Here is a 22,723-nt window from a genome sequence, read left to right on the forward strand (position 1 = left end):
CCTCGTTGTCACGAGCCGCTTGCACCAAGATCGCCTCCTGCCACCCATAACCTGGGAACAGACGTTATCTGGGGCATTGGTTTTTTGAAGGCGCCAATAACTCGTCTTGCCATCTCAAGTATCATTGGCACACAGTATTTAATTAACAGCCAGTGCTACCTGACTCCTCTCTGAGACACTCCTCTCGGAAATCGCTGACTGCCCGCATAAAAACGAAGCTTTCCACCATGCGCAACCTGTGGGGCAACACACCAGGCTCAGTCTTAAATTTTTCTTTCACAAACACCTTGTTAAGCGCAAACTGGAAAGTTTTGACTGATTTCCTTTATAGAACTTTCAAATAAACCTATTTCAAATCTACATTAAGGTTTGTGAATAAGGCTATTGAGATTTAACATACACCCAGAGAAAAGTTGATACCAAACATGCTCATTTCAGAAGAAAACGGTACTGTATAGTAAATTAAAGCAACACCGTATGATACAAAAACAATACCAGATGGTATGGATGAAACATAAAATGATCTCTTGGTACTAGCCTTATTACCGAACTGGTATTGGTTTTAATACCAATTTGTTGTTGGTTTTAGCACCAGACTGTTATTGCTTTTAATACCAAACTGTTTTTGATTATTCCACCACCTAATGAACCAAAAGACAATAGAAAATTATTGTAATCTTATTTAAATTCGAATATTTATGTTATTGATGCAGAATGTTGTTGATGTTGAATGTCCTTAGAATTTTTACTATTTATTTATTTGTTTAACAAATATTTCATAATGGCGTCAATATTTTAATTACAAAGCTCAACAACACTTCTGGCCCGATGACAAGAATACAAATTGACGCCGTCAATTCTTAATAGCCTCCTTTGTCCGGTATTGAGTTGATACGAAATGGTATTAAAAATCCTTGCTAACTTTGTTATAGACAACATAATTTTTCGAAAAAATTAATAAATTATATTTACTCTAAACACAAAATTTTAGTGAAGCTTTTTGAAATAACAAAATTTTATATTTATAATATTCTACAGAGACAAAATTAGATCAGACCAGGACCACTTTAAAATTATTTTTCTTAAGTACAAAATTTTAATGAAATATTTTTTTAAACAAATTTTAATGATAATAATGTAATATTTTTAAAACAATTTTATTTAAGACTTAATTTTAATGATTCTGCGTAGCAGAATCCGCCCGTGCCGGACCCCCTCGAAATTATTTTTTTTTAAAGACAAATTTCATTTAAAATTTTCCTAAAGACAAAATCTTAATAAAAAAATTTTCTCAAGTCTATATTTTAATGATTTTTTTTTCGAAAGACTATATTTCAGTGAAAAATTTAGACAAGAAAAACTTTTCCACAGCCCTCCTCGAAATTATTTTATAAAGCCAAAATTTTTTTATATTTTTTTGTGCCTGCTCAATGCATTTTGTGACACTACTTTTTGCTTTAAAATTTTTAAGTTTTTTTATTACACAGAGAAAATTAAAGACTAGCTCAATTAAGAAATTTGTGCATTAAGTTAAAAAAATTGCTGAAATCAGACATATCAATGAATTTGTATTATTGATTAACTACTTTACAATATGGATTTATGATAAGCTCAAAAGTTTGATTAAAGTGGTTATTAAACGAATTATTTAAAAGTTGTTTTTTACTGTTTCAATAAAAATAAATAATTGATAAGTTTCACATGAATAAAAACCTTTCTTCTTCATTGGATTAAATTGTATAAAACATGAAATATATTGCTTAAAAATAATTATATTTGTTATTTAATGATCCCAGGTTTCGAAAAAAGAAGAAAAATTTTCGTTTCCATTATGAACACCTCTTTATTGTCGGGACATGGTCTGTAAAGAGTATTATACACAAATTAATTTACACACATATTTAAAATGAATCATAATAAATACCAACATTGGTGTTTTGCACACAATGCCACAAAATCTAGATCCACACATTTATATATATTTTGTCCTCAGCGCTGTTTTCCAAGTTAATATAATCTCTATATGGATAATAAACAATGAAAATAAAATATTATTATACCCTCCACCATAGGTAGGGGGTATACTAATTTCGTCATTCTGTTTGTAAACCCTTGGAATATGTGTCTAAGGTCTCATAAATTATATATATTCTTGATCGTCATATTATTTTAAGTCGATCTAGCCATGTCCGTCCGTCTGCCAGTCCATCCGTCCGTCTGTCTGTCGAAAGCATGCTAACTTTCAAATCAGTAAAGTTAGCCGCTTGAAATTTTGCACAAATACTTCTTATTAGTGTAGGTCGGTTGGGATTGTAAACGGGCAATATCGGTCCATGTTTTGTTAAAGCTGTCATATAAACCGATCTTGAGTTTTGACGTCTTGCGCCGCTAGAGGGCGCTATTTTTATCCGATTTGGCTGTAATTTTGCACGTGGTGTTTTGGCATCACTTCTAACAAATATGCTAAGTATGATTCAAATCGGTTTATAATCTGGTATAGCTGCCATATAAACTGATCTTGGGTCTTGTCTTCTTGAGCCTCTATAGGGCGCAATTCTTATCCGATTTGAATGAAATTTTGCACGTGGTTGTTGTTGTTGTAGCAGTGAGTTATACACTGAGGCGGCAGCCCTTGCCGATGAAGAAGTCCATCGAGTCAATCCGGTACGTACAACCGGCTGCCATGGGATTGCACGTGGTGTTTGGTATCACTTCCAACAACTGTGCTAAGTATGGTTGAAGTCGGCTAATAACCTGAAATAGCTGTCATGTAAATCGACCTGGGGTCTTGACTTCTTTAGCTTTTGGAGGGCGCAATTCTCATCCGATTTGGCTGTAATTTTGCACATGGTGTTTTGGTATCACTTCTAACAACTATGCTAAGTATGATTCAAATCGGTTCATAACCTGGTATAGCTGCCATATAAACGGATCGGGACTTCTTGAGCCTCTAAAGGGCGCAATTCTCATCAGGGCTTTTCCCATGACCTTCAATATACCTGTCCAATATGGTCTGAAACGATCAATAGCTTGATACAGCTCCCATATAAACCAATCTCCCGATTTTGCTTCTTGAGCCCCTACAAGGCGCAATTCTTATCCGAATGGACTGAAATATTGCACAATGACCTCGAACAATGTATAGCATTCAATTTATTTATGCTCCGAATCGGACTATAACTTGATATAGCTCCAATAGCATAACAGTTCTTATTCATTATTCTTTCTTTGCCTAAAAAGAGATACCGCGAAAAGAACTCGGCAAATGCGATTCATGGTGGCGGGTATATAAGATTCGGCCCGGCCGAGCTTAGCACGGTCTTACTTGTTAATAATATTTCTAAATATCACGTTTACTTTCTACAGTGTCCTCCATTTCGTTGCGATTGGAATTTATTCATTCTATTTGTGTACGTCCTAATTTTTTCCGCTTTTCACTATTCCAGCGCAAAATTATACAAAATACTTGTTTTTAATTTGAAACTAAAATTAAAAGATTTTTATTTTATGGGGAGATAAAATCGGTAAAATTTTCGTCTGTATTTTTTTTTTGAGTATGTTTTTCTGTCCCAAAAAGAAACAAAAACTAAATGAAAAATCGCAAAATAAAATATGAAATGATATTTTTTATATATAAAGATACAATTTGGAAGACAAAATTTCAATGAAATATTGTCTAAGCGCAGAGGTTAGCATGTCCGCCTATGACGCTGAACGCCTGGGTTCGAATCCTGGCGAGACCATCAGAAAAAAATGTCAGAGGTGGTTTTCCGCCGTTCGGAATCGCCTATAAACAGGAGGGCCGTTATCATTGAGCTTAAACTTGAATCGGATGTGTGAGAAGTTTGCCCCTGTTTCTTAGTGGAATGTTCATGGGCAATATGTCTATTTGTATTTGTATTGTCTAAAGGCAAAACTGTTGCTCAGGGTGGGGTATCCTCGAGTTTATTTCTTCTAAAAGAATGATTTCGATAAATTAAAATTTTTTCTGTAGACAATTTTCAATAAATATTTTTAAAGGCAACATTTTAACCCATTACGCTTGACCCTCGATTCCGTTGTCCAATTTTGATGAAATTTCGTATATTCATAATTTAGAGCATTAATATTGACGAAGTAATTTTTTTAAAGAAAATTTTTAAAAAAATACGTAAAAAATTTTTGGCAAAATAAAAAATTTTCTTTTTATTTCCTTAGCCATAATGTATTTACAGAAAAAAAAATATTTTTTAATATTTGATAACCATTCGGCGAAGAAAGGTGGATTTAATTAAACTGACATAAAATAGCACCTGCTGGCTTATCGCCTTATATTTATTTTGTTAAAATAGAAACCATCAAATGCAACAAGACACTAAATGGATTCCAGAAATCTCACTCCTAAGAATTTTAAGAACAATTTTTGTTGAATATTTTTGGATGTAAAAAATTGCCGACTTCCGACAAGCCAATTTCCCCCAAAACATGACCTTATATCATGGGAAAAATTGCTTTCAACTAGTTTTAGTCGTCCACTTTGTGCCAATCAAAATTTCATTAGGATACCTCTTTCTTAGCTCGAGCTGGAATATTTCTAAGACAGCTCCATTCTTGGGTATTTTTCGACCATTCGCATTTAATGGGTTAATGATATTTTCTTTAAATACCGGATCGAAATCTATCAGTCAATAGCAAGCAGTGTTGATTCCAGTATAAATTTATTATTGTATTTATCTGTAGGCTCTGACTGTAGAGTTGGATGCAGTGAAATATTTTTTTAAAAAATTTTAAAACTTACTTTTTGATTTAGTGGTTTTCTTAAAAAAAAATCTTTTTACGATGAAAAGAACCTAGTACCCGTTTTAAGTAAGAAAATGTCATCTTTTTCATCTGTTTGGTTGTTAACGGATGGTCATGCGAGTCAATTTTTTTTTTCGTTGTCTTTCAAGTCGAGCTTAATGACCAAGCGAATGCAACACACAAGAGGAGATTGATAATTGAGTCTTGAAGAAAAGAAATTTCCAGTTCCTCAGACAAGGCAGGACACATGTCACCCCACTGGTGGACGCGTTTCGTTAATTGGGTTTCATGTCCTGCCTTGTCTGAGGAACTGGCAATTTCTTCTCAAGAGATAAACCTCAAGACTCAATTATAAATATCTCCTTTGGATGTTGCATTCGCTTGGTCAGCTCGATTTGAAAGACAATGAAACAAAAAAAGTAAGAAAATATGTTAAAATCTATGAGAGCAAGTTGTATATAACACTTACGGTTGTCGCTAGGTCATTTGACATCAATTATTTATTTGATCCACCGAGAAAAAAAATAGGGGCAAAGAAAGAAAAAAGTTGACAACTGCAAATCTTTCCTTATTTCTGATTTCTAGTTCTACCACCTTTTCTTGTTTTATCTCCAATAAATTAGAAATACTTTAGGACTTATAAAAACATATATTTTTACCGAACATCTTCCCAACAAAAACGGATTTTCGATCGAGTTTAACAAAGTTCGGAGGAGAAATTAGCGGCATTATTTAAGCAGAACGTAGATGGCTCGTCGCAAAAATAAGTCAAATTTTTTTTTAGATATTCAACATTTTCAGTTGCTTATTTTTCAATTTGTTTGCATAAAATTTTATGGAAATAAAAGTCATTTCAAACCAATTGACCGACACAAATAATAACCTGTTGAAATCATAAAACTAGTTTGGGAGCAAATTAAAATGAGCGCGAAAGAAAAAATGTCATCAAAATACCAAAGCTGATTCGCCAAAACTATTACTATAAAACTAAGATATTCACAAAGGCAACACCATTTTGAAGGCTTTGAAATATTAGGATCGGCCTATAAATAGTGTGTTGGCAAGCAGTACAAAATTCAGCTCTGACTTTAAACAAATGTCACCGCCGTTGGGCGGTCTACGTCCCTGATTCGATCAATATTTTGGACGGGTAACATTTTCGATGCCCTTACTATATGTACGCTGTTGCCCAGGCAGGCGATCTCCAGCATTTTTTTTTTGCCCTTAAATATTTTTCTATCAAGCTCTCTAGAGTATTCAGCATAAAGGCTGACAAATAAATAGGATGAAAATCTTTGGCATTCGTTTGGTAAGATTTGCTTGCTTTTTGGAATGAAAAGATCTTTTTGTCCCTCCATGTGACAGGTATATACGACATGGTGATACAAACAGGTTTATCTCTTTAAGCAAAGGAGCCAGTCTATCGGACATAAATTCTCCGACTTCTGAATATATCCCACCGCAATAGGTATCGAGGATAGGATCATCCTTAGCATAGATGCATCAAATGTATCATCCACGGAGCTGCAGAATTCCACCCAGTATTTTTTCTGAGCCTTTTTCAGTTCGCTCTTGTATCTTCTTAGCTCAGCCTTATAGACGTCGCAATAATGTGGCTTTCGCTCTGTTGAAGAGTTTTCTGCAGCCCCTCCTTAGATCAACCAGTTCTGGGTCTATGTCCTCCGTAGTTTCCACTTCCTTTTCAGGTCTAGAGGGAATTGCCATGCAAAATGTGTGTCCAAAATTTAACCCCATCCGCTTTTCTTCTGTTTAGCTGAGGGACCACTTCTGCAATATTTTCTCCAAGCCTGAAACTAATATGACGATGATCAGAGATGCTGGCTTCTTTGAACTTCCACTACTGTTTGTTTAGCCTCGTCTTCTGAATTCGCTAGGAGTTAATCCTCACAATATTCGTTCTAACCTGTCATGATAAGTTTCCTTACGCATCCAGGGGCAGTTGAGAAAGCAGTGTATTCAATCTTCGTCAGGACACTGGACACTTGCATGGTTGTTGGTGGCACTTCTTGGCTGTTGTTGTCGAAGTACCTGTTAAGTTCCGTCCTACACCGCTGGCGTACACCTTGAGCCTAATCCAACCCCTTCTCCTCCTCTTCCGATCGTGGCAGAGAGATTTTTAGAGAAGTGGTTGATAGTTCCCCAGACAAATGTTCAGCAACAACTGCTGAGTCGTCTCCTGAAACCCCAACCAAACTGCTTCGATAGACCTTCAGTTTCAACTTGTTTAATCCGTAGGATAGAACCCCTTGTTGAGGTCTGCGAGACAGCCGGAGTTCTGTTATCCAATCTTCCAGTCGGTGTTTGAAAGATTGGAATTACAGTCCCTTAGTTTCCTAAGCAACTGAGGGAATCCTTGGTATCTATGCGTATGCGATTGTTCGGGAAGAATAATATTCCATGATACCCGATTCCAATCCAATCATCCAGTCGGTGTTTGAAAGATTGGAGTTACAGTCCCTTAGTCTCCCAAGAAACTGAGGGAATACTTGGTATCCATGCGTATGCCATTGTTCGGGAAGAATTATATTCCATCTTGGTAAAGTCCAGTGTTGCGCCCGACCAGAACACACCAATCATTTTTAGGGCGCAACGATACATTTCAACTGAACGTTGATTCCCGAAAGCCCCGATTCCAACTTGCATCGTCACAAACTGCTGGGACGCAGGCCATTGCCTCTCCCACTCCAACTGCTCATAGGTATGTAGCCCTGTTATTCTCCCTTGTCGACAACTACAACCACCAAGCTGTCCTTAGCGACATTATCAAAGGTTCTTGGACCCATATTACTATTGTGCGCCTTAGTTCTTTTGGGGATGGGAAGCCCTCCAGGTGACCGCAGCTATTTTGCTGACTGCTACGTCGTTTTCCAATCTAGACGTGTAGCCTTTGGGTTAACTTGTGCAGCGAATCTCGAAGCTCAATTAAGGGAACCTCTCTCCATATCGGTGAGGGTTTTAGAATCATTCGCAACAAGCCTCTGAACAAAACTGAGAGCTATGCGCCTATTATTATTCCAACCTCTTGCCCGGCGCAGACGCTCTACCAGTTGAGGTCTCAGTAGCAGACAACAAGCTACGGCTTGATACCACCACCGCAGCTGTTTGGTCTTTCGAGTCCATTCTGTACCCACTTCCGGACTCTAGATCTGTCGCTCCACTGGAATCAGACGTAGATCATGAACCGCCTAATGGATAACACTGTCGTAGCTATTCTTGCACAGAAAAAAAAAATTAAAAACTAGGTTCAAACTAGGCTGAAATCGACCGATTTCACAAGGAATTTGTGTTATTGATTAACAATTTTGCAATTTGGATTTATGTAAGTTTTGATCCAACTAAAGTGGGTATTAACTCCATACACCAATTATTTGAAAGTTGCCCTTTCTTTTAAGCAATTTTTTTACTGTTTTAATGAAAATAAATAATTTATGTTTTTCACATGAATAAAAAACTGTTATTAAATTGCGTATAAAAATGAAATATATTGCTTAAAAAAATACATATAACTTTTATATTATTCAAAAAAAAAAAAAGATAAATTGTCGTTTACAGATCTGTAAAGAGTATTATAAGCAAATTAGTTTATATACATATTTAAAATGAATCATAATAATTACCTATCTTAGCATTTTGTGGGCAATACCAAGAAATCTTGATCATCAGTGCCGTTTTCCAAGTCAATATAATATCTACTGGTGATACATCATCAGGGCCTGGCGAATTGCAGGCATACAGTGGAACCTATCTCCTTGGGTGGTGAGGATTTCCCATTTACAGAAAGCGCAAAATACCTGGACAGGAAATTGAACTTCAAATCCAACATTTTGGAAAGGGCAAGAAAGGCAACTCTTGCCCTATACACCTGCAAGAGAGCCATTGGAAAAAGTTGGGGGTAAAGACCGCGTGCCATGCATTGGGTACACACTGCAGCTGTCAGACCTATAATGCAACACCTACTGCTCAATACTTAACCAGATCCAAAGGATGGCTTGTTTGTGCATCACAGCCGCACTGAGGACGACACCATCTGATGCACTGAATTTAATGCGTCATCTTATGTCTCTGGACATTGTGGCTACTCAAATTGCAGCGACCACTGCCGGGAGGTTAAGGGAGTCATGTGGCGGCTACGGACACTGTGTTATCCTTGATACAATATCCGATATTCCAGGCGGTGTGGATTACACCCTACCTGAGCCGCTTTTTACAACCTGGTAACAGAAGTTACATAGACTTCAATACGGATGGTTCCAAACTAAACGACCAGGTCGAATCTAGAACTGGTCATATCGAAAAAGTTACCCGACCACTGCTGTTTATATCAAGCAGAGATCCTTTCAATTAAGGAAGTGATGGAATGGCTAAGATATAATGTCATATCGAAGATTTGCATAAATGTCTTCTCAGACAGCCATTAAATCCCTGGAGAATGTATTTCTGAACACAAAAACCGCCCTCGACTGTCGCACATTTCTCAACGAGATGACTGAACAGTTCAAAATTCATTTGTTCTGGGTGCCGGGCCACAGAGATATCCCAGGGAATTCTAAAGCAGGCGAGCTTGCGAGACTAGGAACTACCTTACACACTCCAGGGACACTGGAATCTGTGGGTATGCCTCTAGCGATATGTAAGCTAAGTTTTCAGGATCAGGCGCGACGACCAACGAATGATAGATGGTCACAAAGAGGGGGCTGTGAGCATTCCAAACTATGTGGCCTCATCTAGACTTGAAGACGTCTACTGATTTGCTGTCATTGGCTAGAACAGACATCTCAGTCATAGTGGCCGTCATGACAGGTGACTGTCTAATCGGAAAACATGCTGACAGACTGAAGGTTGCCAGCATCGACTTTTGCTGAAGCTGGGGGGACATGTGGGTTCCGCACTAGCAGTTAGAAGGAGTTCCCCTTTAGGTTCGCATTTCTTTGATTACACATCTGATTTAGTGGATGTGAACATTCGCAAGTTATTGGGCTATTTGAAGCGATTTGGATGGTTCAACGGTAGGAACTAGAAGGCATCTTTCTTCTTCTGTTCCTGTGGTGTCACAATGGACAACACGTCTAAGTGAGTCTGATGGCAGACTGCCACTTAAACCTAAACTATAATCTCTAAACTATTGAAATAAGATAATATTAATAATATTTATATGTTACATATACTACGTTTGCATTCTACAATTTCCTCCAATATGTTGCGTTAGGAATTTATCCATTCTATTTGTTCACCTCCTAATTTTTTCGGCTTTTCACTATTTCAGCGCAACGTTTTTCACAATAATTTTTTTTTAATTTAAAATTATAATTCAATAAATTATATTTTATGGAGAGATAAAAAGCGACTATCTATTTTCTTGATATTATTGTTGTCTAGCCACGCTACTTTGTGTCTGTATATGGTAGAAGTGACACATATATTTGACTCGTTCTTACTTCTTTCCGTACAATTAAAATTATGTTCAACGTATGACTTGCTTTTATGTATATATATATATATATATATATATATATATATATATAGCTCTCTCCATCGAGCTATATCGTTGGCCAAAGCCTTGGCTTGATTCCACGATATATGGGCTGATTCCAACTCTCCTTTCGTACAGCGGATCCATTGTGTTTTTCGGGCGTCCCCTCCTTCGTTGTCCTTGCGGGTTCTACTCTAGGACATTTCTTGCTATATAATCGCTAGGTCGGCGTACGATATGAGCCAGCCTACATCGCCCAGTCGAAGTGCTTGTTCTTATTTGCAATTCTTCATTTGAAATACGGTTTGGCCAGAAAATTCGAAGTATTTGTCGAATGCAGCGATTTATGAAAACTTGGACTTTGCGGGTAGTCGCATGTGTCGAGTTCCAAGTTGTACAGCCATATTATAAAATAGATTTCACACTACTGTTGAAGATCCTGACTTTTGTATTATGTGAAATGTCACTGCATCTCCAAACTTTATTGATTTTTAGAAAGGTGCTTCTAGCCTTGTTGATACGTACGCGTATGTCTGTCTCTGATCCTCCGTCCGTTGTTATTTTGCTGCCAAGATAGGACAAGTTGTCAACGTCTTCAATGTTTATCCCCAGGTCTACTTTCGCGGCATTTTCATTCAACCTTTCCAGTTTCGGCTTTATGTGCTCGATGCGCTATAATTTGCCGTTATACAAAAAAAATCGAATTTCTATTGTATGTGAAAAATTATAACAGCAATTTACACTTTGAATGAGATGTTTTTTTTTATAAGTCAAACCCATATTTTACCGGTCAAATTTATTTATAATTTTTTTTTAGTGGGAGCGGTTTACACTTTTTTCCCGAAAACTACCTATTACGAGTTGCAGAATATTCTTGTGAAGCTAAATAGCAAAACGTCCGATCTACTCAATTAGTTAGGTTTGTTTGTATGTATTTATTAGATGAACAAATTTTAAAGATTACTATTTAGCTGACATGAGCTGAAGTAAGCATGTAAATTGCCACGGTCAAAAAATCTCAAACATCTTTTCGATTTTTTTTAAAGAATTGGTCGACAACGGATGCCATCATCATCAAATTTCGTCGATAAAATTATACAAATTTTTCAAACAAGGTGTTTATGGCATTTATAATTTTTGACACAGAAATTCGATTTTCTTTTGTATCACGGCAAGGGGTTGGTAAACAAGGCAGCAAAAACTCTCATTACCAAATAACCAGAAAGGTAAGCTCATTCAAAAACTAGTAACTACTTATTTTTAGGCATCGTTTCCAATTACTTTTAAATGGCGATGTCCTAGGAGGAAAGTCCTTCCGAACAAGCATACCCAAAGTTCAGAAATAAGTACTTATGCCTAAGCATACAAGTTGTCAAAAAATAATGACATATTATCCTAGTTGAACGTTGCTTGAAAATAACCACTTAGACTCAAACATGTTCGCGCCTTTCCCCTCCACCACGTTCTCAATGCTCAGTTTCTTTGAAGAAGATAAATTTTATATGAATAATTCAAATTATAAATGAAATTAAAACTTTACCTTCATCGCAGCCGAGAGTTGATTCTCTCTCTCTGATATTAGCTAGCAGCACAAAAGAAAACTTTAATTCTATTTCATCAAAGATGGACATGCTTTTGTGTTTGTTTGACATATTCTATTTAAAGACATAATATTCAAACACATGGGAGTGATTTTAGAAGTTTTGTGGCACAGAGTGTACAAAGGTCCTGAGTGAATCTCAGACCAGCAAAATGATTTTTTTATTTCTTTTAAATTACGCCCACAGCATGCGGAGCAATCAACGGATTTGTGGGGAGGTAGAAAATAATTAAAAATAATTTTCATATTCATAACGACACAGTATTTCCCTCCTAGTGCTACTAAGCGGTGTGACTTTGCGGCAAGTCATTCGGACTCGCCAATAAAATGGAGGTCCCTTATCATTGAGCTTAATCTTGTAACGGACAGCACTAATGGGTATTATTGGGTTGCCCAAAAAGTAAATGCGGATTTTTTAAAAGAAAGTAAATGCATTTTTAATAAAACTTAGAATGAACTTTAATCAAATATACTTTTTTTACACTTTATTTCTAACGCAAGCTAAAAGTTGCAGCTGATAACTGACAGAAGAAAGAATGCAAGTACAGAGTCAAAAGCTGTGAAAAAATTTGTCAACGCTGACCATATAAAAATCCGCAATTACTTTTTGGGCAACCCAATAGATAATTTTGCCCACAGTTTCTTAATGGCATTTTAATCAATACCGAGGTTATAATAATGATTTTTTACTATTATTACAAATAAGTGCTTATTGTTGAGCTTCATCGAATGTTGTATGTAATGACATTTGTACTACCGGCAACACAGATGGTATTCCTGTTGACAACTCGTTATATTTTAGCAGCTAGTAAATCTATGGATAATGAGTTATCCATTATTTTACATGCCAAAAATAATGACATGTACTTACCAAGATTTTGCTGTTTGGTCTTTCGAGTCCATTCTGTACCCACTTCCGGACTCTAGATCTGTCGCTCCACTGGAATCAGACGTAGATCATGAACCGCCTAATGGATAACACTGTCGTAGCTATTCTTGCACAGAAAAAAAAATTAAAAACTAGGTTCAAACTAGGCTGAAATCGACCGATTTCACAAGGAATTTGTGTTATTGATTAACAATTTTGCAATTTGGATTTATGTAAGTTTTGATCCAACTAAAGTGGGTATTAACTCCATACACCAATTATTTGAAAGTTGCCCTTTCTTTTAAGCAATTTTTTTACTGTTTTAATGAAAATAAATAATTTATGTTTTTCACATGAATAAAAAACTGTTATTAAATTGCGTATAAAAATGAAATATATTGCTTAAAAAAATACATATAACTTTTATATTATTCAAAAAAAAAAAAAGATAAATTGTCGTTTACAGATCTGTAAAGAGTATTATAAGCAAATTAGTTTATATACATATTTAAAATGAATCATAATAATTACCTATCTTAGCATTTTGTGGGCAATACCAAGAAATCTTGATCATCAGTGCCGTTTTCCAAGTCAATATAATATCTACTGGTGATACATCATCAGGGCCTGGCGAATTGCAGGCATACAGTGGAACCTATCTCCTTGGGTGGTGAGGATTTTCCATTTACAGAAAGCGCAAAATACCTGGACAGGAAATTGAACTTCAAATCCAACATTTTGGAAAGGGCAAGAAAGGCAACTCTTGCCCTATACACCTGCAAGAGAGCCATTGGAAAAAGTTGGGGGTAAAGACCGCGTGCCATGCATTGGGTACACACTGCAGCTGTCAGACCTATAATGCAACACCTACTGCTCAATACTTAACCAGATCCAAAGGATGGCTTGTTTGTGCATCACAGCCGCACTGAGGACGACACCATCTGATGCACTGAATTTAATGCGTCATCTTATGTCTCTGGACATTGTGGCTACTCAAATTGCAGCGACCACTGCCGGGAGGTTAAGGGAGTCATGTGGCGGCTACGGACACTGTGTTATCCTTGATACAATATCCGATATTCCAGGCGGTGTGGATTACACCCTACCTGAGCCGCTTTTTACAACCTGGTAACAGAAGTTACATAGACTTCAATACGGATGGTTCCAAACTAAACGACCAGGTCGAATCTAGAACTGGTCATATCGAAAAAGTTACCCGACCACTGCTGTTTATATCAAGCAGAGATCCTTTCAATTAAGGAAGTGATGGAATGGCTAAGATATAATGTCATATCGAAGATTTGCATAAATGTCTTCTCAGACAGCCATTAAATCCCTGGAGAATGTATTTCTGAACACAAAAACCGCCCTCGACTGTCGCACATTTCTCAACGAGATGACTGAACAGTTCAAAATTCATTTGTTCTGGGTGCCGGGCCACAGAGATATCCCAGGGAATTCTAAAGCAGGCGAGCTTGCGAGACTAGGAACTACCTTACACACTCCAGGGACACTGGAATCTGTGGGTATGCCTCTAGCGATATGTAAGCTAAGTTTTCAGGATCAGGCGCGACGACCAACGAATGATAGATGGTCACAAAGAGGGGGCTGTGAGCATTCCAAACTATGTGGCCTCATCTAGACTTGAAGACGTCTACTGATTTGCTGTCATTGGCTAGAACAGACATCTCAGTCATAGTGGCCGTCATGACAGGTGACTGTCTAATCGGAAAACATGCTGACAGACTGAAGGTTGCCAGCATCGACTTTTGCTGAAGCTGGGGGGACATGTGGGTTCCGCACTAGCAGTTAGAAGGAGTTCCCCTTTAGGTTCGCATTTCTTTGATTACACATCTGATTTAGTGGCTGTGAACATTCGCAAGTTATTGGGCTATTTGAAGCGATTTGGATGGTTCAACGGTAGGAACTAGAAGGCATCTTTCTTCTTCTGTTCCTGTGGTGTCACAATGGACAACACGTCTAAGTGAGTCTGATGGCAGACTGCCACTTAAACCTAAACTATAATCTCTAAACTATTGAAATAAGATAATATTAATAATATTTATATGTTACATATACTACGTTTGCATTCTACAATTTCCTCCAATATGTTGCGTTAGGAATTTATCCATTCTATTTGTTCACCTCCTAATTTTTTCGGCTTTTCACTATTTCAGCGCAACGTTTTTCACAATAATTTTTTTTTAATTTAAAATTATAATTCAATAAATTATATTTTATGGAGAGATAAAAAGCGACTATCTATTTTCTTGATATTATTGTTGTCTAGCCACGCTACTTTGTGTCTGTATATGGTAGAAGTGACACATATATTTGACTCGTTCTTACTTCTTTCCGTACAATTAAAATTATGTTCAACGTATGACTTGCTTTTATGTATATATATATATATATATATATATATATATATATATAGCTCTCTCCATCGAGCTATATCGTTGGCCAAAGCCTTGGCTTGATTCCACGATATATGGGCTGATTCCAACTCTCCTTTCGTACAGCGGATCCATTGTGTTTTTCGGGCGTCCCCTCCTTCGTTGTCCTTGCGGGTTCTACTCTAGGACATTTCTTGCTATATAATCGCTAGGTCGGCGTACGATATGAGCCAGCCTACATCGCCCAGTCGAAGTGCTTGTTCTTATTTGCAATTCTTCATTTGAAATACGGTTTGGCCAGAAAATTCGAAGTATTTGTCGAATGCAGCGATTTATGAAAACTTGGACTTTGCGGGTAGTCGCATGTGTCGAGTTCCAAGTTGTACAGCCATATTATAAAATAGATTTCACACTACTGTTGAAGATCCTGACTTTTGTATTATGTGAAATGTCACTGCATCTCCAAACTTTATTGATTTTTAGAAAGGTGCTTCTAGCCTTGTTGATACGTACGCGTATGTCTGTCTCTGATCCTCCGTCCGTTGTTATTTTGCTGCCAAGATAGGACAAGTTGTCAACGTCTTCAATGTTTATCCCCAGGTCTACTTTCGCGGCATTTTCATTCAACCTTTCCAGTTTCGGCTTTATGTGCTCGATGCGCTATAATTTGCCGTTATACAAAAAAAATCGAATTTCTATTGTATGTGAAAAATTATAACAGCAATTTACACTTTGAATGAGATGTTTTTTTTTATAAGTCAAACCCATATTTTACCGGTCAAATTTATTTATAATTTTTTTTTAGTGGGAGCGGTTTACACTTTTTTCCCGAAAACTACCTATTACGAGTTGCAGAATATTCTTGTGAAGCTAAATAGCAAAACGTCCGATCTACTCAATTAGTTAGGTTTGTTTGTATGTATTTATTAGATGAACAAATTTTAAAGATTACTATTTAGCTGACATGAGCTGAAGTAAGCATGTAAATTGCCACGGTCAAAAAATCTCAAACATCTTTTCGATTTTTTTTAAAGAATTGGTCGACAACGGATGCCATCATCATCAAATTTCGTCGATAAAATTATACAAATTTTTCAAACAAGGTGTTTATGGCATTTATAATTTTTGACACAGAAATTCGATTTTCTTTTGTATCACGGCAAGGGGTTGGTAAACAAGGCAGCAAAAACTCTCATTACCAAATAACCAGAAAGGTAAGCTCATTCAAAAACTAGTAACTACTTATTTTTAGGCATCGTTTCCAATTACTTTTAAATGGCGATGTCCTAGGAGGAAAGTCCTTCCGAACAAGCATACCCAAAGTTCAGAAATAAGTACTTATGCCTAAGCATACAAGTTGTCAAAAAATAATGACATATTATCCTAGTTGAACGTTGCTTGAAAATAACCACTTAGACTCAAACATGTTCGCGCCTTTCCCCTCCACCACGTTCTCAATGCTCAGTTTCTTTGAAGAAGATAAATTTTATATGAATAATTCAAATTATAAATGAAATTAAAACTTTACCTTCATCGCAGCCGAGAGTTGATTCTCTCTCTCTGATATTAGCTAGCAGCACAAAAGAAAACTTTAATTCTATTTCATCAAAGATGGACATGCTTTTGTGTTTGTTTGACATATTCTATTTAAAGACATAATATTCAAACACATGGGAGTGATTTTAGAAGTTTTGTGGCACAGAGTGTACAAAGGTCCTGAGTGAATCTCAGACCAGCAAAATGATTTTTTTATTTCTTTTAAATTACGCCCACAGCATGCGGAGCAATCAACGGATTTGTGGGGAGGTAGAAAATAATTAAAAATAATTTTCATATTCATAACGACACAGTATTTCCCTCCTAGTGCTACTAAGCGGTGTGACTTTGCGGCAAGTCATTCGGACTCGCCAATAAAATGGAGGTCCCTTATCATTGAGCTTAATCTTGTAACGGACAGCACTAATGGGTATTATTGGGTTGCCCAAAAAGTAAATGCGGATTTTTTAAAAGAAAGTAAATGCATTTTTAATAAAACTTAGAATGAACTTTAATCAAATATACTTTTTTTACACTTTATTTCTAACGCAAGCTAAAAGTTGCAGCTGATAACTGACAGAAGAAAGAATGCAAGTACAGAGTCAAAAGCTGTGAAAAAATTTGTCAACGCTGACCATATAAAAATCCGCAATTACTTTTTGGGCAACCCAATAGATAATTTTGCCCACAGTTTCTTAATGGCATTTTAATCAATACCGAGGTTATAATAATGATTTTTTACTATTATTACAAATAAGTGCTTATTGTTGAGCTTCATCGAATGTTGTATGTAATGACATTTGTACTACCGGCAACACAGATGGTATTCCTGTTGACAACTCGTTATATTTTAGCAGCTAGTAAATCTATGGATAATGAGTTATCCATTATTTTACATGCCAAAAATAATGACATGTACTTACCAAGATTTTGCTGTTTGGTCTTTCGAGTCCATTCTGTACCCACTTCCGGACTCTAGATCTGTCGCTCCACTGGAATCAGACGTAGATCATGAACCGCCTAATGGATAACACTGTCGTAGCTATTCTTGCACAGAAAAAAAAATTAAAAACTAGGTTCAAACTAGGCTGAAATCGACCGATTTCACAAGGAATTTGTGTTATTGATTAACAATTTTGCAATTTGGATTTATGTAAGTTTTGATCCAACTAAAGTGGGTATTAACTCCATACACCAATTATTTGAAAGTTGCCCTTTCTTTTAAGCAATTTTTTTACTGTTTTAATGAAAATAAATAATTTATGTTTTTCACATGAATAAAAAACTGTTATTAAATTGCGTATAAAAATGAAATATATTGCTTAAAAAAATACATATAACTTTTATATTATTCAAAAAAAAAAAAAGATAAATTGTCGTTTACAGATCTGTAAAGAGTATTATAAGCAAATTAGTTTATATACATATTTAAAATGAATCATAATAATTACCTATCTTAGCATTTTGTGGGCAATACCAAGAAATCTTGATCATCAGTGCCGTTTTCCAAGTCAATATAATATCTACTGGTGATACATCATCAGGGCCTGGCGAATTGCAGGCATACAGTGGAACCTATCTCCTTGGGTGGTGAGGATTTTCCATTTACAGAAAGCGCAAAATACCTGGACAGGAAATTGAACTTCAAATCCAACATTTTGGAAAGGGCAAGAAAGGCAACTCTTGCCCTATACACCTGCAAGAGAGCCATTGGAAAAAGTTGGGGGTAAAGACCGCGTGCCATGCATTGGGTACACACTGCAGCTGTCAGACCTATAATGCAACACCTACTGCTCAATACTTAACCAGATCCAAAGGATGGCTTGTTTGTGCATCACAGCCGCACTGAGGACGACACCATCTGATGCACTGAATTTAATGCGTCATCTTATGTCTCTGGACATTGTGGCTACTCAAATTGCAGCGACCACTGCCGGGAGGTTAAGGGAGTCATGTGGCGGCTACGGACACTGTGTTATCCTTGATACAATATCCGATATTCCAGGCGGTGTGGATTACACCCTACCTGAGCCGCTTTTTACAACCTGGTAACAGAAGTTACATAGACTTCAATACGGATGGTTCCAAACTAAACGACCAGGTCGAATCTAGAACTGGTCATATCGAAAAAGTTACCCGACCACTGCTGTTTATATCAAGCAGAGATCCTTTCAATTAAGGAAGTGATGGAATGGCTAAGATATAATGTCATATCGAAGATTTGCATAAATGTCTTCTCAGACAGCCATTAAATCCCTGGAGAATGTATTTCTGAACACAAAAACCGCCCTCGACTGTCGCACATTTCTCAACGAGATGACTGAACAGTTCAAAATTCATTTGTTCTGGGTGCCGGGCCACAGAGATATCCCAGGGAATTCTAAAGCAGGCGAGCTTGCGAGACTAGGAACTACCTTACACACTCCAGGGACACTGGAATCTGTGGGTATGCCTCTAGCGATATGTAAGCTAAGTTTTCAGGATCAGGCGCGACGACCAACGAATGATAGATGGTCACAAAGAGGGGGCTGTGAGCATTCCAAACTATGTGGCCTCATCTAGACTTGAAGACGTCTACTGATTTGCTGTCATTGGCTAGAACAGACATCTCAGTCATAGTGGCCGTCATGACAGGTGACTGTCTAATCGGAAAACATGCTGACAGACTGAAGGTTGCCAGCATCGACTTTTGCTGAAGCTGGGGGGACATGTGGGTTCCGCACTAGCAGTTAGAAGGAGTTCCCCTTTAGGTTCGCATTTCTTTGATTACACATCTGATTTAGTGGATGTGAACATTCGCAAGTTATTGGGCTATTTGAAGCGATTTGGATGGTTCAACGGTAGGAACTAGAAGGCATCTTTCTTCTTCTGTTCCTGTGGTGTCACAATGGACAACACGTCTAAGTGAGTCCGATGGCAGACTGCCACTTAAACCTAAACTATAATCTCTAAACTATTGAAATAAGATAATATTAATAATATTTATATGTTACATATACTACGTTTGCATTCTACAATTTCCTCCAATATGTTGCGTTAGGAATTTATCCATTCTATTTGTTCACCTCCTAATTTTTTCGGCTTTTCACTATTTCAGCGCAACGTTTTTCACAATAATTTTTTTTTAATTTAAAATTATAATTCAATAAATTATATTTTATGGAGAGATAAAAAGCGACTATCTATTTTCTTGATATTATTGTTGTCTAGCCACGCTACTTTGTGTCTGTATATGGTAGAAGTGACACATATATTTGACTCGTTCTTACTTCTTTCCGTACAATTAAAATTATGTTCAACGTATGACTTGCTTTTATGTATATATATATATATATATATATATATATATATATATATAGCTCTCTCCATCGAGCTATATCGTTGGCCAAAGCCTTGGCTTGATTCCACGATATATGGGCTGATTCCAACTCTCCTTTCGTACAGCGGATCCATTGTGTTTTTCGGGCGTCCCCTCCTTCGTTGTCCTTGCGGGTTCTACTCTAGGACATTTCTTGCTATATAATCGCTAGGTCGGCGTACGATATGAGCCAGCCTACATCGCCCAGTCGAAGTGCTTGTTCTTATTTGCAATTCTTCATTTGAAATACGGTTTGGCCAGAAAATTCGAAGTATTTGTCGAATGCAGCGATTTATGAAAACTTGGACTTTGCGGGTAGTCGCATGTGTCGAGTTCCAAGTTGTACAGCCATATTATAAAATAGATTTCACACTACTGTTGAAGATCCTGACTTTTGTATTATGTGAAATGTCACTGCATCTCCAAACTTTATTGATTTTTAGAAAGGTGCTTCTAGCCTTGTTGATACGTACGCGTATGTCTGTCTCTGATCCTCCGTCCGTTGTTATTTTGCTGCCAAGATAGGACAAGTTGTCAACGTCTTCAATGTTTATCCCCAGGTCTACTTTCGCGGCATTTTCATTCAACCTTTCCAGTTTCGGCTTTATGTGCTCGATGCGCTATAATTTGCCGTTATACAAAAAAAATCGAATTTCTATTGTATGTGAAAAATTATAACAGCAATTTACACTTTGAATGAGATGTTTTTTTTTATAAGTCAAACCCATATTTTACCGGTCAAATTTATTTATAATTTTTTTTTAGTGGGAGCGGTTTACACTTTTTTCCCGAAAACTACCTATTACGAGTTGCAGAATATTCTTGTGAAGCTAAATAGCAAAACGTCCGATCTACTCAATTAGTTAGGTTTGTTTGTATGTATTTATTAGATGAACAAATTTTAAAGATTACTATTTAGCTGACATGAGCTGAAGTAAGCATGTAAATTGCCACGGTCAAAAAATCTCAAACATCTTTTCGATTTTTTTTTAAAGAATTGGTCGACAACGGATGCCATCATCATCAAATTTCGTCGATAAAATTATACAAATTTTTCAAACAAGGTGTTTATGGCATTTATAATTTTTGACACAGAAATTCGATTTTCTTTTGTATCACGGCAAGGGGTTGGTAAACAAGGCAGCAAAAACTCTCATTACCAAATAACCAGAAAGGTAAGCTCATTCAAAAACTAGTAACTACTTATTTTTAGGCATCGTTTCCAATTACTTTTAAATGGCGATGTCCTAGGAGGAAAGTCCTTCCGAACAAGCATACCCAAAGTTCAGAAATAAGTACTTATGCCTAAGCATACAAGTTGTCAAAAAATAATGACATATTATCCTAGTTGAACGTTGCTTGAAAATAACCACTTAGACTCAAACATGTTCGCGCCTTTCCCCTCCACCACGTTCTCAATGCTCAGTTTCTTTGAAGAAGATAAATTTTATATGAATAATTCAAATTATAAATGAAATTAAAACTTTACCTTCATCGCAGCCGAGAGTTGATTCTCTCTCTCTCTGATATTAGCTAGCAGCACAAAAGAAAACTTTAATTCTATTTCATCAAAGATGGACATGCTTTTGTGTTTGTTTGACATATTCTATTTAAAGACATAATATTCAAACACATGGGAGTGATTTTAGAAGTTTTGTGGCACAGAGTGTACAAAGGTCCTGAGTGAATCTCAGACCAGCAAAATGATTTTTTTATTTCTTTTAAATTACGCCCACAGCATGCGGAGCAATCAACGGATTTGTGGGGAGGTAGAAAATAATTAAAAATAATTTTCATATTCATAACGACACAGTATTTCCCTCCTAGTGCTACTAAGCGGTGTGACTTTGCGGCAAGTCATTCGGACTCGCCAATAAAATGGAGGTCCCTTATCATTGAGCTTAATCTTGTAACGGACAGCACTAATGGGTATTATTGGGTTGCCCAAAAAGTAAATGCGGATTTTTTAAAAGAAAGTAAATGCATTTTTAATAAAACTTAGAATGAACTTTAATCAAATATACTTTTTTTACACTTTATTTCTAACGCAAGCTAAAAGTTGCAGCTGATAACTGACAGAAGAAAGAATGCAATTACAGAGTCAAAAGCTGTGAAAAAATTTGTCAACGCTGACCATATAAAAATCCGCAATTACTTTTTGGGCAACCCAATAGATAATTTTGCCCACAGTTTCTTAATGGCATTTTAATCAATACCGAGGTTATAATAATGATTTTTTACTATTATTACAAATAAGTGCTTATTGTTGAGCTTCATCGAATGTTGTATGTAATGACATTTGTACTACCGGCAACACAGATGGTATTCCTGTTGACAACTCGTTATATTTTAGCAGCTAGTAAATCTATGGATAATGAGTTATCCATTATTTTACATGCCAAAAATAATGACATGTACTTACCAAGATTTTGCTGGGTTATTAGTATAAATTGTGCATTGAACAAGATTATATTGTAGTCTCTTTCATATATATCCATTGCGAAAAGAAGTGAGAATGAGTCAAATATATCTCGCTTCTATTATATGCAGGCACAAAGTGGCGTGGGTAGACAAAAACATCAAGAAAAATAGGGTGTAGTTTTTTCTATCACTCCATAAAATATAATTTACTTAATTTTCATTGCAAAGTAAAAAAAACATTATTGTGGACAACGTTACTCCGAAATAATGAAAA

General features: G+C 36.5%; 3 long non-coding RNA genes across 3 annotated transcripts; all 3 read right to left on the bottom strand.

The window, feature by feature from the left end:
• Positions 1-8,326: 8,326 nt before the first annotated feature.
• On the bottom strand, positions 8,327-10,113 carry LOC131998149 (uncharacterized). Its single transcript, XR_009398609.1, has 3 exons — positions 10,032-10,113; positions 8,418-8,662; positions 8,327-8,354 (listed from the first exon to the last, which is right to left on the bottom strand). It is a non-coding gene; the product is annotated as an uncharacterized LOC131998149 (long non-coding RNA).
• Positions 10,114-13,178: 3,065 nt separating this feature from the next.
• On the bottom strand, positions 13,179-14,966 carry LOC131998171 (uncharacterized). Its single transcript, XR_009398628.1, has 3 exons — positions 14,884-14,966; positions 13,270-13,514; positions 13,179-13,206 (listed from the first exon to the last, which is right to left on the bottom strand). It is a non-coding gene; the product is annotated as an uncharacterized LOC131998171 (long non-coding RNA).
• A 3,064-nt stretch (positions 14,967-18,030) lies between these two features.
• On the bottom strand, positions 18,031-19,818 carry LOC131998138 (uncharacterized). Its single transcript, XR_009398602.1, has 3 exons — positions 19,736-19,818; positions 18,122-18,366; positions 18,031-18,058 (listed from the first exon to the last, which is right to left on the bottom strand). It is a non-coding gene; the product is annotated as an uncharacterized LOC131998138 (long non-coding RNA).
• Between the last annotated feature and the right edge of the window lie 2,905 nt (positions 19,819-22,723).

Source organism: Stomoxys calcitrans, chromosome 5 (genome assembly GCF_963082655.1).
Source record: "Stomoxys calcitrans chromosome 5, idStoCalc2.1, whole genome shotgun sequence".
NCBI classification, from domain to species: Eukaryota; Metazoa; Arthropoda; class Insecta; order Diptera; family Muscidae; genus Stomoxys; species Stomoxys calcitrans.